General features: G+C 38.1%; 1 non-coding gene across 1 annotated transcript; it reads right to left on the minus strand.

The window, feature by feature from the left end:
- Positions 1–14,463: 14,463 nt before the first annotated feature.
- Positions 14,464–14,534, minus strand: Trnag-gcc. Its single transcript has one exon. It is a non-coding gene; the product is annotated as a tRNA-Gly (tRNA).
- Positions 14,535–16,192: the final 1,658 nt, after the last annotated feature.

The raw sequence follows: 16,192 nt of genomic DNA on the forward strand, positions 1-16,192 counted from the left end.
ATGTCAAAACTCCCCATCATAGTTTGGTGGAGATGTCAAAACTCCCCATCATAGTTTCATCACAGTTTGGTGGAGATGCCAAAACTCCCCATCACAGTTTGGTGGAGATGTCAAAACTCTCCAATGTTGTTAATACGAACTTTTCTTTTAGCTTTTACTTTCTTTCTGGAGGAATTTAGTGGAGATGTCAAACTCACTTCCTATAAGAATCACAGGATAGAATTTGCGTTTCCCTACCAAGTTCAAACGTGTTTTTCACTCCACCCTATTGTGCAAAGTTATCGTTCGTGTAGTTTCCCAGATCATCGAACCCCCTGTCTCCAACCCCCATCACAGTTTGGTGGAGATGTCAAAACTCCCCATCACAGTTTGGTGGAGATGTCATAACTCCCCATCACAGTTTGGTGGAGATGTCAAAACCCCCCATCACAGTTTGGTGGAGACGTCATAACTCCCCATCATAGTTTGGTGGAGATGCCAAAACTCATCACAGTTTGGTGGAGATGCCAAAACTCCCAATCACAGTATGGTGGAGATGTCAAAACCCCATCACAGTTTGGTGGAGATGTCAAAACTCTCCAATATTGTTAATACGAACTTTTCTTTTAGCTTTTACTTTCTTTCTGGAGGGAATTTAGTGGAGATGTCAAACTCACTTCCTAGGAATCACAGGATAGAATTTGCGTTTCCCTTACCAAGTTCAAACGTGTTTTTCACCCTATTGTGCAAAGTTATCGTTCGTGTGGTTTCCCAGATCATCGAACCCCCTGTCTCCAAGTTGCAGGCCGTCACTGACCCGTCGAGAATGAATGAAATAAACCCGAACAAGTCAACATACAAGATTCAGAGCTCCGTGGCTATGTGTGGGCTAAACGTCTTAACACCAGTTCGCCTCTAACTACTTTCAACTCACCAAGACCCAATGGTTCGATTTATCGATTTTGTTGAATGGGATTTTTTTTTCTTTTTAATTTTGTCATGATCAACATTATGCATGTGCGTAAATGGTTTTCGCTTATCTCCATACACAATACTTCCAATTTTTCTTTTTAATTTTGTCATGATCAACATTATGCATGTGCGTAAATGGTTTTCGCTTATCTCCATACACAATACTTCCAATTTAGGTGTTGGGATAATTTACCACAAGGTAAACACCACAAAATGTGGCGACGAGTAAGATTCTTTGATCTTTTTTTTTCTGTGAAAATTTGAATAGGGATTTTGCAAAAAAATTTCCAGTGTTGCAAAAAGGGTGCAGTTTGCAATGTTTGCATGGAGTCAAATTCTGCTGTCTAATTGAGCCTAATGCGCTGGAAAAAAGTAAAAATAATTATCCAAGCTGCTGTAAATACTTTCACACACTCAATTAAGGATTAAATGTTTTTTGCTCTCGTACTCATTGCACTTGTTAATCGATATCCATTCAAGTCCTGAAATTCTGATCCCATTCAAAAATAAATTCATAATTTCAGTCAATCCAGAACCACACAACATCCATGTTCCACATTTTCTCAAACATATGTATGTATGATATGATACCTTGATGAATTGTCAAATTATAACATAAAAGAAAAATAATCAAAGTCATCAATCGACGGACACCACCAAATTTTCACCAATACATAACCAGTGCCCCTAGAGAATTTGGGATCTTAGTTTTTATCAAGGTTGAAAATCAAGATCAAAAACACCCTGTACACAAGGCAAACGTGCCATTCAACTTTGAAACAATGAATGAGTTATGACACCCAGGTCATTTTATGTAATTAAGCCATACTGCCATATACTTTACTTTTTAATTTTGTCATGATCAACATTGTGCATGTACGTAAATGGTTTTCGCTTATCTCCATACACAATACTTCCAATTTATGTTTTGGGATAATTTACCACAAGGTAAACACCACAAAATGTGGCGACGAGTAAGATTCTTTGATCTTTTTTTTTCTGTGAAAATTTAAATAACCAGAAGAAATATTTGGGACAAGGTACGGTGAAAGACGGCGATGCTGGACATCCAAAAGATGGCCAATGGTCAAGTATCACAATATGACCCACGAGTTGCGAAAGGTCAGCTGAGTAAGTAAGTACACCAAGTTATTCGATGTCTGGTGTAACACATGTGTGTATCATAATTATAGTGGGCAACACAATAAGTGTGCGTGTGTGTGTGTGTGAGAGAGAGAGAGAAAGAGAGGAGAGGGAGAGAGATAGGAATAGAGAAGGGGAAGGATAGGGAAGAGAAGAGAAATAACAAAGAAGGGAGAGAAGAGAGAGGAAAAATAAAGAGGAGAGAGAGAGAGAGAAAGCCGGTCAAAGATCAAAATCAACACACATGATATCATTTCATTTCAAAAACAAAAAATTCAACAAATATCAAGCGCGCCGGGAGGCGCGCGAACGTTACGAGTTGCGAAAGGTCAGCTGAGTAAGTACACCAAGTTATTCGATGTCTGGTGTAACACATGTGTGTATCACAATTATAGTGGGCAACACAATAAGTGTGCGTGTGTGTGTGTGTGTGAGAGAGAGAGAGAAGGAGGGAGAGAATAGAAAGAAAGGATAGAAGGGAGAGAGAGGGAGAAGGGAGAGAAGACGGAGAGAGAGATAGGAATAGAGAAGGGGGAAGAATGGGGAAGAGAAGAGAAATAACAAAGGAGGGAGAGAAGAGAGAGGAAAAATAAAGAGGAGGGAGGGAGAGAAGAGAGAGAGAGAGAGAGAGAGAGAGAGAGAGAGAGATTGAAATACACACAACGATCAAAATCTGTGTGTGTGTGTGTGAGAGAGAGAGAGAGAAGGAGGGAGAGAATAGAAAGAAAGGATAGAAGGGAGAGAGAAGGAGAGGAGAGGGAGAGAAAAAGAGGAGAGAGAGAAGGGAGAGAAGAGGGAGAGAGAGATAGGAATAGAGAAGGGGGAAGAATAGGGAAGAGAAGAGAAATAACAAAGGAGGGAGAGAAGAGAGAGGAAAAATAAAGAGGAGGGAGGGAGAGAGAGAGAGACAATCCCGGTCAAAGATCAAAATCAACACACATGATATCATTTCATTTCAAAAACAAAAAATTCAACAAATATTGCAAATACACAATACCGAGATAAGTAAAAGCAGTGTTAAATAATTATGCATAAAAAAATGGTTGATAAAAAAAAGAAAAAAAAAAAATGCCGGGTTCATTGACCCCTGGCGAGTCACACAAACATAGATGGCAAATTGAACTGTGCTAGCGGGATCCAAGTACTTATTCAGCATTCATGTCAACATGCCTTTTTAGAAAGGATTGATAAATGGATTTCAGGGAGCTTTTGAGGTCAATGACCTGGCAATTCGAACAAGAGACGGGCTAGGGAAAGCACCCTATTCTCCTATTATCTAGGATTCGACGAGTAATATCTCAACAGAACTGTTATCTGTACTGTAGATACTGGTAGTCTAGTCGTGCAAAGGTTCATTCACACAGCATCACACAAGTGATAAAATGTCAATCTCATTCTATGCCGACTGAGACGATTTTGCCCAAGTTGACAAAAGAATTTGTGGGAGACAGTAATAGACACTTTGAATGAGCAATGGAAAAGGAAAAAGAAATAGAAGACGGCAAAAGTGAATCAGAAGAAGTTGAAGGCATAAAGATAATAAAAAAATGGTTGATAAAAAAAAAAAATGCCGGGTTCATTGACCCCTAGCGAGACTAACATAAAACATAGATGGCAAATTGAACTGTGCTAGCGGGATCCAAGTACCTATTCAGCATTCATGTCAACAAGCCTTTTTAGAAAGGATTGATAAATGGATTTCAGGGAGCTTTTGAGGTCAATGAACCCGCCTGGCAATTCGATTACGAGACAGGCTAGGGAAAGCACCCTATTCTCCTATTATCTAGGATTCGAGGAGTAATATCTCAGCAGAACTGTTATCTGTACTGTAGATACTGGTAGTCTAGTCGTGCAAAGGTTCATTCACACATCATCACACAAATGATAAAATGTCAATCTCATTCTATTCCGACTGCGACGATTTTGCCCAAGTTGACAAAAGAATTTGTAGGAGACATTAATAGACACTTTGAATGAGCAATGGAAAAGGAAAAAGAAATAGAAGACGGCAAAAGTGAATCAGAAGAAGTTGAAGGCATAAAGATAGACATTGAAGAGAGAAGAGGCACACATAGAGGGAGAATTAGTAAGAGACGATGTTTAAAGAATCAGGATAGAAATCAATGGAGAAATGAAGGAGAGAACTTTGTCCGGCAGTGGACAGATAACGGTTGCCCATGATGACATTGAAGAGATAAGAGAAAGAGTTGAGAAACATGGAGGAAGCATTGGGAAGAAAAACTTCGACTTGTAAAAGATTCTCGTAGACCTCGTGAGCAAGACACATAGAGGAAGAATTAGTAAGAGACGATGTTTAAAGAATCAGGATAGAAATCAGTGGAGAAATAAAGAAGAAAACTTTGTCCAGCAGTGCACAAATAACGGATGCCCATGATGACATTGAAAAGATAAGAAAGAGTTTTAAAACATGGAGGAAGAAAAACTTCGACTTGTAAAAGATTCTCGTAGACCTCGTGAGCAAATGTGTTGGAAGTGTTGAAGACAGGACAGAGATGAGACATTAGCATAAAAAATTAATAAAAAGAAACTACAAGACATAAAGAAGAGAGAGGAGCGAGGGCTTGCATACAAATGAAAGATGATGTGATAGCCGGGTTATGAACCCGGGAACTCGGGTGAGGGAGGATACCAGGCACGTAAAATGAATGGACACTAGCAACTCTCTTGCCAGAAGAGCTATGCACAGGGATTTTGGTCTAGTACAGCAAGTTACCGATCACACTAGACAAAAAATACAAATAGTAGACACAGGTCTAGTACAAAAGTCATCCCAGGTAAAAGAGATATACAACTATGTATACGTTATCCATTTGAATATGGCAGCAAGGATTCATCTAAAAAGTAGGCTACGTTGCCAAACGTGTCAAAGGTTCAACGGTAGAATAATATACAACTAGTTGTAACACCAATTTAAACAGTGGTGATAATTGGTACCGCAACAATACTCGACATCGAAAGCATCATTCGGTATTTGAAGATCGACAAAACCTGAACAAATGGAGACATAGGTCAAATACGAAACAATAGTTCGGACTAAATCAGTTTTCCAATTCCCGCCCTGATTTCAAGCATTTTGATTGGTCGAAAGAAAGCTTTGTTGAGTGCTTTATTCAAATCAATGATCACTTCTTACTGAGTCTCTGAGCTCCATGTCCAAGGTCGGTCTAAATGCTGTGTTCACAGTTACACAATGATTGAAAATTCAAAAAGCCCAACCACTAATACTGTTCTGTAAAGTAAAATCAGAAATCATACATACCTACATAATTCAGACGCTAATCCATTCCCCGTGATTTCTAACGAATCAAAAGAAACTCTTGTAAATGTGAAAACCAAGAAACTCTGTTCCAGTGATCTAGTCTCTAGTGAAAGTCTCTCGAGCCAAAGTTGCAAAAAAAGAACCTCTTGCGAATGTGAAAACCAAGAAACTCTGTTCCAGTGATCTAGTCTCTAGTGAAAGTCTCTCGAGCCAAAGTTGCAAAAAAAGAACCTCTTGCGAGAAACACGTACGCTTCTATTTCTAGCGCAAACATTTCCATTGTGGCTAATGATGACTATCGATATCGACTATTGCTGGCATCAATTAGTCAAAGTCGTGTATAGGCAGGGAGCTTCCCTAGATGTGACGTCAAATCAAAGTTCAAAGAACCTGTATCAGAATAGAAACTGATGAGACCTCTTCTATCCTCAAGTCACAAGTATAGGCACAGGAAAGAAGTAATGTAGGACGTTTTGAAATTTATTAAAGAGCCCACTTTGAGGTTTAGGCCAGCCACTCGATATCAGGTTAGATCTAACGTCCCTAACGACAGGTACACCTAATCAGGTCTACCTGATAGACTCGATATCAGGTTAAACCTAACGACAGGTACACATAATCAGGTCTACCTGATAGAAGTGTATCTGCTCATCAGGTATCAGGTAGACCTGACAGGCGTACCTGATCAGGTGTACCTGTCAGGTCTACCTGATAGTAAGTGGCTGGCCTTGGTTGGGGCAAAAGGGAAGAGAAAAATGTCTACAAACGTAATGGACCCGAGAATAATGGACCAGAATACTCGTACATGGAAGAGGCTGCCGTCAGTATGAACTTTAATGACAAGAAATATGAAGAGATTAAAACAAGAAGAAAAATACTGGAGACTCTTAGCTCGAGAGATAAACAACCTGTGCGCGTTGACCTATAGCCTCTAACGTAATTCAATAGCAAATAATCAGAGAATTCAGCAGTTAGACTAAACACATTCTTAGCAGACGTCTCGATAAAAGCAATAAAAAAGATCCCAATACAACAATGCTGATTGATACCTATTGTATCAGGAACAAGACAAGTGATTGGTAAGAGAAAAATCAATCCATAGGCAACTGAAATTTGTGCCAAAGTTGTTCCAAAGAAAATTCGTCTCATATCCATTACATTCCATGTACATCTGAAACTTATTAAAGAGCCCACTTTGAGGTTTAGGCCAGCCACTCGATATCAGGTTAGACCTAACGACAGGTACACATAATCAGGTCTACCTGATAGACTGATAGTGTATGTACTCATCAGGTATCAGGTAGACCTGACAGGCGTACCTGATCAGGTGTACCTGTCAGGTCTACCTGATAGTAAGTGGCTGGCCTTGGTTGTAGGGACAAACAGCCCTAAAGGATGGGTTGAGCTTATATGAATCTATATTAAAGTTTGCCAGCTATCAATACGCAATAACTTCAAGAAAACCCCCGTTGTCATTGGGTAAACATCTTCGTGACAGAAATTTCAATATGGATGCTGAATGGAAGGATGAGTGGATACAAAGCACGCACCAGTCTCCTCTTTTTGAATTTGCGGGTTCCAGTCTCCCTCGCAAGGAGTCCTCTCTCCCAAGGAAAGCTTTATGCAACCTTAACAGACTCCGCACACATCATGGATGCTGCAACTCATGTCTGTCCAAATGGGGGCTGACTGACGACGAAAGTTGCGAGTGTGGGCACTCTAAACAGACCACTGACCATATCCTATATGACTGTGCATCTTTGGCAAACAGCCCTAAAGGATGGGTTGAGCTTATATGAATCTATATTAAAGTTTGCCAGCTATCAATACGCAATGACTAACTTACAATGGACTCAAGGACCTAGATTTTAGGTCCTCAAGTCGATTTTACACAGAGTTTTCTCTTCGGAAACTCTCTGTATCAAATACATTTGCGTATATTTCCAAGTTTTGGTCTACCGGACTGTAGCATTTCATGGGCGCGGCACCTGTTGTTGATTTTTCCGCATCTTCGGATAGGTACTGTAAAGCCCAAGAAGTTCAAGATTCTTTAACAAGAAAGTTCCCAAAGGAAATCAGGCAAAAGGGAAGAGAAAAATGTCTACGAACGTAATGGAGCCGAGAATAGTGGACCAGAATACTCGTACATGGAAGAGGCTGCCGTCAGTATGAACTTTAATGACAAGAAATATGAAGAGATATGAACTTTAATGACAAGAAATATGAAGAGATTAAAACAAGAAGAACAATACTGGAGACTCTTAGCTCGAGAGATAAACAACCTGTGCGCGTTGACCTATAGCCTCTAACGTAATTCAATAGCAAATAATCAGAGAATTCAGCAGTTAGACTAAACACATTCTTAGCAGACGTCTCAATAAAAGCAATAAAAAAGATCCCAATACAACAATGCTGATTGATACCTATTGTATCAGGAACAACGTAATTCAATAGCAAACAATCAGAGAATTCAGCAGATAGGCTAAACACATTCTTAGCAGACGTCTCAATAAAAGCAATAAAAAAGATCCCAATACAACAATGCTGATTGATACCTATTGTATCAGGCACAAGACAAGTGATTGGTAAAGAGAAAAATCAATCAATAGGCAACTGAAATTTGTGCCAAAGTTGTTCCAAAGAAAATTCGTCTCATATCCATTACATTCCGTGTACATCTGTTGGTAACAGATTACTTATCAAATGTATTGGTAAATTTCTCATCATATGTTTTTGGAGTCATTGGACCAGGTTATAAGGGCGGTGAGTGGCATCTTTGGAAAACACTCCGTATAACGTCTTTGTGCTCATGATGTCCTTTTAGATGGCTCTTTAATGGCTAGAACTTTTTTTCTTTTTTCTTTTATGAGCATTACTATTGGACTTTCAATGTCATCCCTGGAACGAGCACATTACTGTCACATTGTCATGTACATCTGTTGGTAACAGATTACTTATCATATGTATTGGTAAATTTCTCATCATAATATGTCTTTGGAGTCATTGGACCAGGTTATAAGGGCGGGGAGTGGCATCTTTGGAAAACACTCCGTATAACGTCTTTGTGCTCATGATGTCCCTTTAGATGGCTCTTTAATGGCTAGAACTATTTATGAGCATTACTATTAGACTTTCAATGTCATCCCTGGAACGAGCACATTACTGTCACATTGTCCAAACAGGAGATGTTCCACATGGTAGAAGACATTTTGATTAAAGATAGCTAGGAGGCTTGGATCTGGGTTATCTTTTCTTTTCCCCTCAACCAGTTGCTTAGAGTCTCTATTGTTTCTAGTCTTCTCTCTGTGTGCTTTATTATTTTAAGTAGGCTGAGATTTGATGGGTTTGAAGAGAGAAGAATCTTTAGGAGAGGCAAGAGCGGTCCAAACAAGATTTTTAATTTTAGAAGCTTCCCTGAGGACTGTAATTGAGTAACTTGCGAAGCAAATCTTCTCTGGACGCAACATTTTGGCAAACTCAATCTATTGATAACTTTGCTAAAGCTGCTAAAGCAAATTGTCTCTGCGGATCGCAACATTTTGGCAAACTTCCAAATTTCTGAAAGACTATTTCAGACTAATTAGTTTTTTGTAACTCATGACAGACGTTAATAAATTAAGATCAAAAACAAATTAGCCCCTGTTAGTAGATGAATAGACCCACAATTTCAACAAAAAAACAATAACCAAATCCTCTAAGACTCAATTTTTAACTCAATTAATCAAACAAAATCCCCCTAACATCATAATTTTCACTAAAAATACTACAAGTCTAGCTTTGCAGCGCTTACGATTTTGAAAAATAAAATAGAAAAAAATATATACCATAAAATTTTGCAATAATTATTTCTGACATGTTGGAGATTTTATCATCTAGGCAATAATTACACCCTTCTTTCTAATGTTCTATCATCTATGAGCTCGGCCTAAATATACAGGGGTTGTACGAACATCAAACCCAAATGAGGAAATAACACTGCCTACAGACAAAAAAAAAAAAAAAAAAAAAAAAAAAAAAAAAAAAAAAAAACACCTAGGTTATAGCATACCCCACTGCCTATTGAGGGGATTTTGCAAAAAAATTTCCAGTGTTGCAAAAAGGGTGCAGTTTGCAATGTTTGCATGGAGTCAAATTCTGCTGTCTAATTGAGCCTAATGCGCTGGAAAAAAGTAAAAATAATTATCCAAGCTGCTGTAAATACTTTCACACACTCAATTAAGGATTAAATGTTTTTTGCTCTCGTACTCATTGCACTTGTTAATCGATATCCATTCAAGTCCTGAAATTCTGATCCCATTCAAAAATAAATTCATAATTTCAGTCAATCCAGAACCACACAACATCCATGTTCCACATTTTCTCAAACATATGTATGTATGATATGATACCTTGATGAATTGTCAAATTATAACATAAAAGAAAAATAATCAAAGTCATCAATCGACGGACACCACCAAATTTTCACCAATACATAACCAGTGCCCCTAGAGAATTTGGGATCTTAGTTTTTATCAAGGTTGAAAATCAAGATCAAAAACACCCTGTACACAAGGCAAATGTGCCATTCAACTTTGAAACAATGAATGAGTTATGACACCCAGGTCATTTTATGTAATTAAGCCATACTGCCATATACTTTACATGTACAGGGTGACAGCCAAATCGGACAGAACCAGTCTTTTAGGGCTTCTGAGGATATCAGGTGAATGGATTCACATATTAGTACCTAGAATTATAAGGATATTAATTAATTTATGAGGAATTGTAATTGTGTTACGCATAAATACTTGAAGCTCCAGATCCAGGGGCCTCCGTGCTAACCAATTCACCACAGCACCATTAAGGTAGGTGAATTAATTTATTAGATTTGACTTATGATTTAATATATGTATTTAACTAAACTTAAAATGAATATTGTTGTTTTTACACATAATCTAAATTCTACAAAATGGACCAAATAAAACATTAAACAGTCGATGTCAGGTAAATAGAGAAATGGGAAGGAATAATTAAGTAGATGTCAATGGTATTTGAATAATTTTAATTTTGATTTACTTCTTATTTACGGTATAATTGTGTTAAGCATAAATACTTGTCAAAAATGCCCTTTCTCGCCTAATATACTACGCTGAAATTTTAGAGCTTGACTTGTACTCGAACCACCAAGCTCCAGATCCAGAGGCCTCCGTGCTAACCAATTCACCACAGCACCATTGAGGTAGGTGAATTAGATTTGACTTATGATTTAATATATGTAGGTATTTAACTAAACTTAAAATGAATATTGTTTGTTTTTACACATAATCTAAATTCTACAAAATGGACCAAATAAAACATTAAACAGTTTGAGGTAGGTGAATTAATTTATTAGATTTGACTTTTGATTTAATATATGTATTTAACTAAACTTAAAATGAATATTGTTTGTTTTTACACATAATCTAAATTCTACAAAATGGACCAAATAAAACATTAAACAGTTGATGTCGGGTAAATAGAGAAATGGGAAGGAATAATTAAGTAGATGTCAATGGTATTTGAATAATTTTAATTTTGATTTACTTCTTATTTACGGTAATAATAAATCATGTGGGTACAAGTCAAATTTGTATAAATTTACTTATTGACTATGCAATCGAAACTAGTAGGCACTTAGTTGAACAACGTGACCAAGTTTAACCAAGTGACTAACATTATAGTCATTATAGGTCGGCCGATGAATAGCAACGCCAAAAACTTAACGTTCTTTTCTTTCATGGCACACTTGGTACCTTCTAGGTTCCCTAGGGTTAACGAGCCCTAATACTCGTATACTGTTACTGTTTCATAGAGAGATAGCTATTAGCTACGTAAATACGACGGAGCTCAATCTAGTAAGATATCTCTATAGAATATCATGATCCTCAATTTAGAAACAATAGACATCCTGAGGCTAGGGATGGGCCTCCAAAAACTTAACGTTCTTTTCTTTAATGACACACTTGGTAGCTCCTAGGGTTAACGAGCCCTAATACTCGTATACTGTTACTGTTTCATAGAGAGATAGCTATTAGCTACGTAAATATGACGGAGCTCAATCTAGTAAGATATCTCCATAGAATGTTATGATCCTCAATTTAGAAACAATAGACATCCTGAGGCTAGGGATGGGCCGGGGCTTTCATAGCGTGATTTAGGCTGTCGGCCGAGCGTGACCAGCTGTAAAAAATACCAGTAACGATATTGCTACGGTCAGATTTTGCTGCACTATAACTAGATTCGACACTTAACTGACGTTATTTGATACGTTTAGGTCATTCGTTTCATAATCTTGATCTCGAGTTAGATTGTTCATATCAGCAAATACTTTAACGTCAAAAATTCTATGGCCCGTCTGAAATGTCTTTTCGGATCGCGACATGAAGGGACACTGGACTCCGGGTACCCCATATGTTAAATTCTTTGAGTCTTGCATTGGCTAATTTGGCTATACCATAAGAAGCAATTTTGAGTATTAGTGATGCAAATAGCCAAGCAGTTAAGAAAGCATCTTTCGATTTTTTTAAAGAGGTTTGACAGAGGGAACTGTAACTGCTATGGTCTTATCGTCCCGAAATCGAAGAGAGAAGGAAGACAGGATAGGAAAAAGCCAGCCGTTCCGAGAACGAACATTATCCCATCAGCTTAGTTGGTAGGATAAAATCCGCCCGGGCGGATTTTATCCTACCAACTAAGCTAACTAGGCTGGCAAAAAAGATCTTTTATTTTCACTGCCCTGACGCAAAGACCAGTCCCTATAATATTTGGTTCATCTACTACACCTCAAAGTTTCCATTATTTTCCCTCAAGTCAAACCATTTTTTTTTTATCAAACAATGTAAAACAAATTCAAACAATACCAACTTGGTAAAACTCTCACCCTGCCTCCTCCCCTGATAACGAACGTGTGAAGTGCTGAAGTTCAGTAGAATCATTTCAGCTAAGGTTACACTTCTTGCTGATAGTCAAACTCAGTCCAGCTTTAGTCCAGATTGATTGACCCGAAGAAGAGAGTTGTGATTCTGAGTTGTGGTAATTTTGAGTTGTGACTAGTTCGGAAGAAAATTAGGACTTTATCTGTGTGTTGTGCCGTCGTTAATGGTCGATTATGCCGCTGCAAAAGGTGAGTGAGAGTGCCTTTTCTGGGATTTTTACTTTTTTATAGTTCTTTAGTGTGCTGTGTCGTTGAATGAATCGATTGATAAAGATTCACACGTATGCCCTATTGTCAATCAATTATGAGATCAACATCACACCATTCATGAGTTTCACGTATACAGTGTGTCCACTTTTAATGTGCGCCATAGGAAAAATACATGTAAAAACAGTTTTTCTTGTCTCAAAAGTCCCCATTAAGTCAGCTCTGGTTTTCAACGAGGGACAAAAGGATCTCGTATAACTGAGTTGGTAGCAATGAGCTGCTACAGAATAGCTCGAGATATCCTGGGGCTTGAAGAAGTGTGAAAAAAATCTCGAAAAGGTTATCTATCATAAAACGAGAAATAAAATTATAAAAAATAATCATGCCAATAGGTATACAGAAGAGGACACTAGTCAAGACAACCTTAGAAAAACGGATAGCAAATGAAAAGTTGATGCAAAATGAACAAAAAATGCAAAATGCATTGGGATGATAACAGGCAAATAGCGTGATAAACGATCTCTTTGACACAATACATCATGAGGACGCCAAAAGCACACCAACACTCCCCTAGGTAGAGACAAGAGATTCAATCAAAGCCACCTTACCACGCCTGCAAGTGCATGTCATGAAAATATAGATGGGAAATTTATTCAAATTCATAAAATAGAAACTTCTCAGGTATTAGTCACGTATTCAATCCCCCAATGGAGCTTCACCAAGAATCCATAAATATCCTGTGCGTCGAAAAATCAACAAAATATTTATCTCTCTAGAAAATAAAACAAGAGAGAATGATAAAAATCATGGCAAAATTCCAGAAGCTCACAAGTTAGAAGTTCCAGTAGCAAGCAATTCACACTATCGCAGAAATTACAATGTAGGAAATTCTGGCGTTGGAGGACTTCGAATAGAAATGGATGGTTTGGAATTTGGTAGCAGACGTTAGAACACATCAGTCAAGCACTTCACTGGATTCTTGGTTTTTTCTTGAAAAATTCTGTCCACCCTCAAATCTTCATCTCACATTCTCTCAGAAAAAAGTCAATATGTCACCAATCTCTTACCAGTTATTAGAGAACCTTGGTTACATTGTAACAATACCTGCAACAGTGAACGTTGTATGTTTAACCGGTTCATATGGCGAGCAACAGTTGGTAAGCGATGAACCCGATGAAGACTCTCAGAAAGAGTGATAGACGATACCTTGGTGTAAGGTGTAATGGGGAGACTGACTCCTGACAGTAAACGACAAGTTGAGATAGGAAAGACAAGACGGAAGGTGAGTCGTCTTCTTCTTCTTCTTCTTCTTCCTCCTCTTCTTCTTCTTCACCCTAAATTACTTATTAAGAAATTTTAACTGTGTTAAACATAATGCTTGTTACAAATATTGTTCTTCACTTAGTACACTATCCCAAGATTCCCAAGGCCATATTTTGTTCCTTTACTGAGGGCTGGACGACTCCGGAAATCCGACATCCATTGCGACAGTGGTGAAATCTGCCACAACACTAAAAAGATATGTAATTGAAAATTCTTTCAAGTCTATTAACTGAGAAATAAATAAAATGATTTAAAAAAAAATCCAACCTGAACCAAAAAATTCTTGCATCGTCCGGGAATCGAACCCGGGTCGCCCGCGTGGCAGGCGAGCATTCTACCATCACCCTAAATTACTTATTAAGAAATTTTAACTGTGTTAAACATAAATGCTTGTTACAAATATTGTTCTTCACTTAGTACACTATGCCAAGGCCATATTTTGTTCCTTTACTGAGGGCTGGACTCCGGAAATCCGACATCCATTGCGACAGTGGTGAAATCTGCCACAACACTAAAAAGATATGTAATTGGAAATTCTTTCAAGTCTATTAATTAAGAAATATATAAAATGATTAAAAAAAAAATCCAACCTGAACCAAAAAATTCTTGCATCGTCCGGGAATCGAACCCGGGTCGCCCGCGTGGCAGGCGAGCATTCTACCACTGAACCAACGATGCTCTTGGAATTCCGCTGCGAGATTAGAGCCTTATAATACCCGGGCAATGGACATGGTGGTCTCCATGATTTCTCTTTCTCCATTCGTTCATCGCACAAAACACGAGTAGGCAATGCGCAATACACGATAAGTTGATGGAAAGGAAAAGTTTTATCGCGAGATTAGAGCCTTATAATACCCGGGCAATGGGCATGGTAATCTCCATGATTTCTCTTTCTCCATTCGTTCATCGCACAAAACACGAGTAGGCAATGCGCAATACACGATAAGTTGATGGAAAGGAAAACATTCCCCTGCTAGTACTGGCGATCGGTGCAGCACAGAGATGAAATTTTATCACATTGTACTAGACTAGACTTAGGTACTAGAGGTTCAGTAAACTACAGAACACACTCCAGAAAAAGCTTTTCCTGGCAGCCCGATCCAGAATCGAATCCGCAAATGTCTCTTGAGTACTGAACGTGTGTGCCAAATTTAATCAAAATCAGACAAGCGGCTACAGTGTTTTCAGTGGATGTGCCTAAACAACCAACTGCTCTAATAAAACGAACCTTGCCTTGATTCTTGTGTATCTGATGTTTAGGCTGAAAATCTTATGAACCCTTCAGGAATTCGAATCGAATCCCACTTGAAAAAGAAGATGAAAACTTGGGCAATTTCATTCTGAAACTTTCAAAACCGAAGACCCACAAGTTTGAAAACTTCAAATCACAATAATCAGAACTTTAAAGATCAAGTAACAAGCCTCAAAAAGACTCAAAGCAGAGATCAACACCGAAAGTAGAAAGAGCCTGAAAGCATAGAGCCAACAAAAACGAAAGTAAAAAGAGCCCACGGCTTCAAAGTATGCTCAGAATTTTGAAAAGGGTTCTGGGTAGTTTTGACACTTACATCCCCGGGAGGTAAGGGTGTTGACTGGCGATACTCTGCGGTCTTCCTTCACACCTTTGACTTTTTATTTAGATTTGCCACGCTCTTCAGATTTCATAATTTTCAACATTGTTCTCTTCAGAATTTCATATCAACATTGTTTAGACTTTTAGAGTCTTCAGAGATATTGTTCGAAGATAGACCGAGTCTGTCAACAAACCCCAGACTCCAAATCAGACTTCTTACATAAATCAAAAGTTCAAAACAAAAATTCAAAACGGAGAGGGTTTTTTATCATTCTTTTGGCAGTTGGATCTTGGGGCTCATCTACCCTTGTATAAATATTTTGAGATAAGGTTGTTTTCATGTTATGAACTTTATTTAGACTGTCAAAGTAGGAGATGTAGTTCTTTAATAGTTCAACAACAGTTTATTAAGGATTAAAATCAACTCCGTTTGAGAATTTGGGGTTTTCATCATTCCATTTGATGCATCTCTTAACTCAGCAGTCTTTTTGTGAACATTTTGATACAGTGGTTGTCAAGTGTGCCAAAAGAACGTCGATGACTGATTAATTGTTGAGGAATTGGATTAATTAGTGAGTTTTTTGAAGTCACTGGGTCAGTCAGTAGATATTAGCTTGAGGAATAGGGAACAGGTTGCTGAAGGATACAATATATCTTATGCTGCCCGGATGAGACTGAAAAGTCCCTTTGTTCCGGCAGTTAACTTTTGGACCAATGAAGATAGTTCCGTTTTAACTCGGAGCACGACGCAATGATTTTCCAT

This window comes from Diaphorina citri, unplaced genomic scaffold, assembly GCF_000475195.1.
Source record: "Diaphorina citri unplaced genomic scaffold, Diaci psyllid genome assembly version 1.1 scaffold306, whole genome shotgun sequence".
Taxonomy (NCBI): domain Eukaryota; kingdom Metazoa; phylum Arthropoda; class Insecta; order Hemiptera; family Psyllidae; genus Diaphorina; species Diaphorina citri.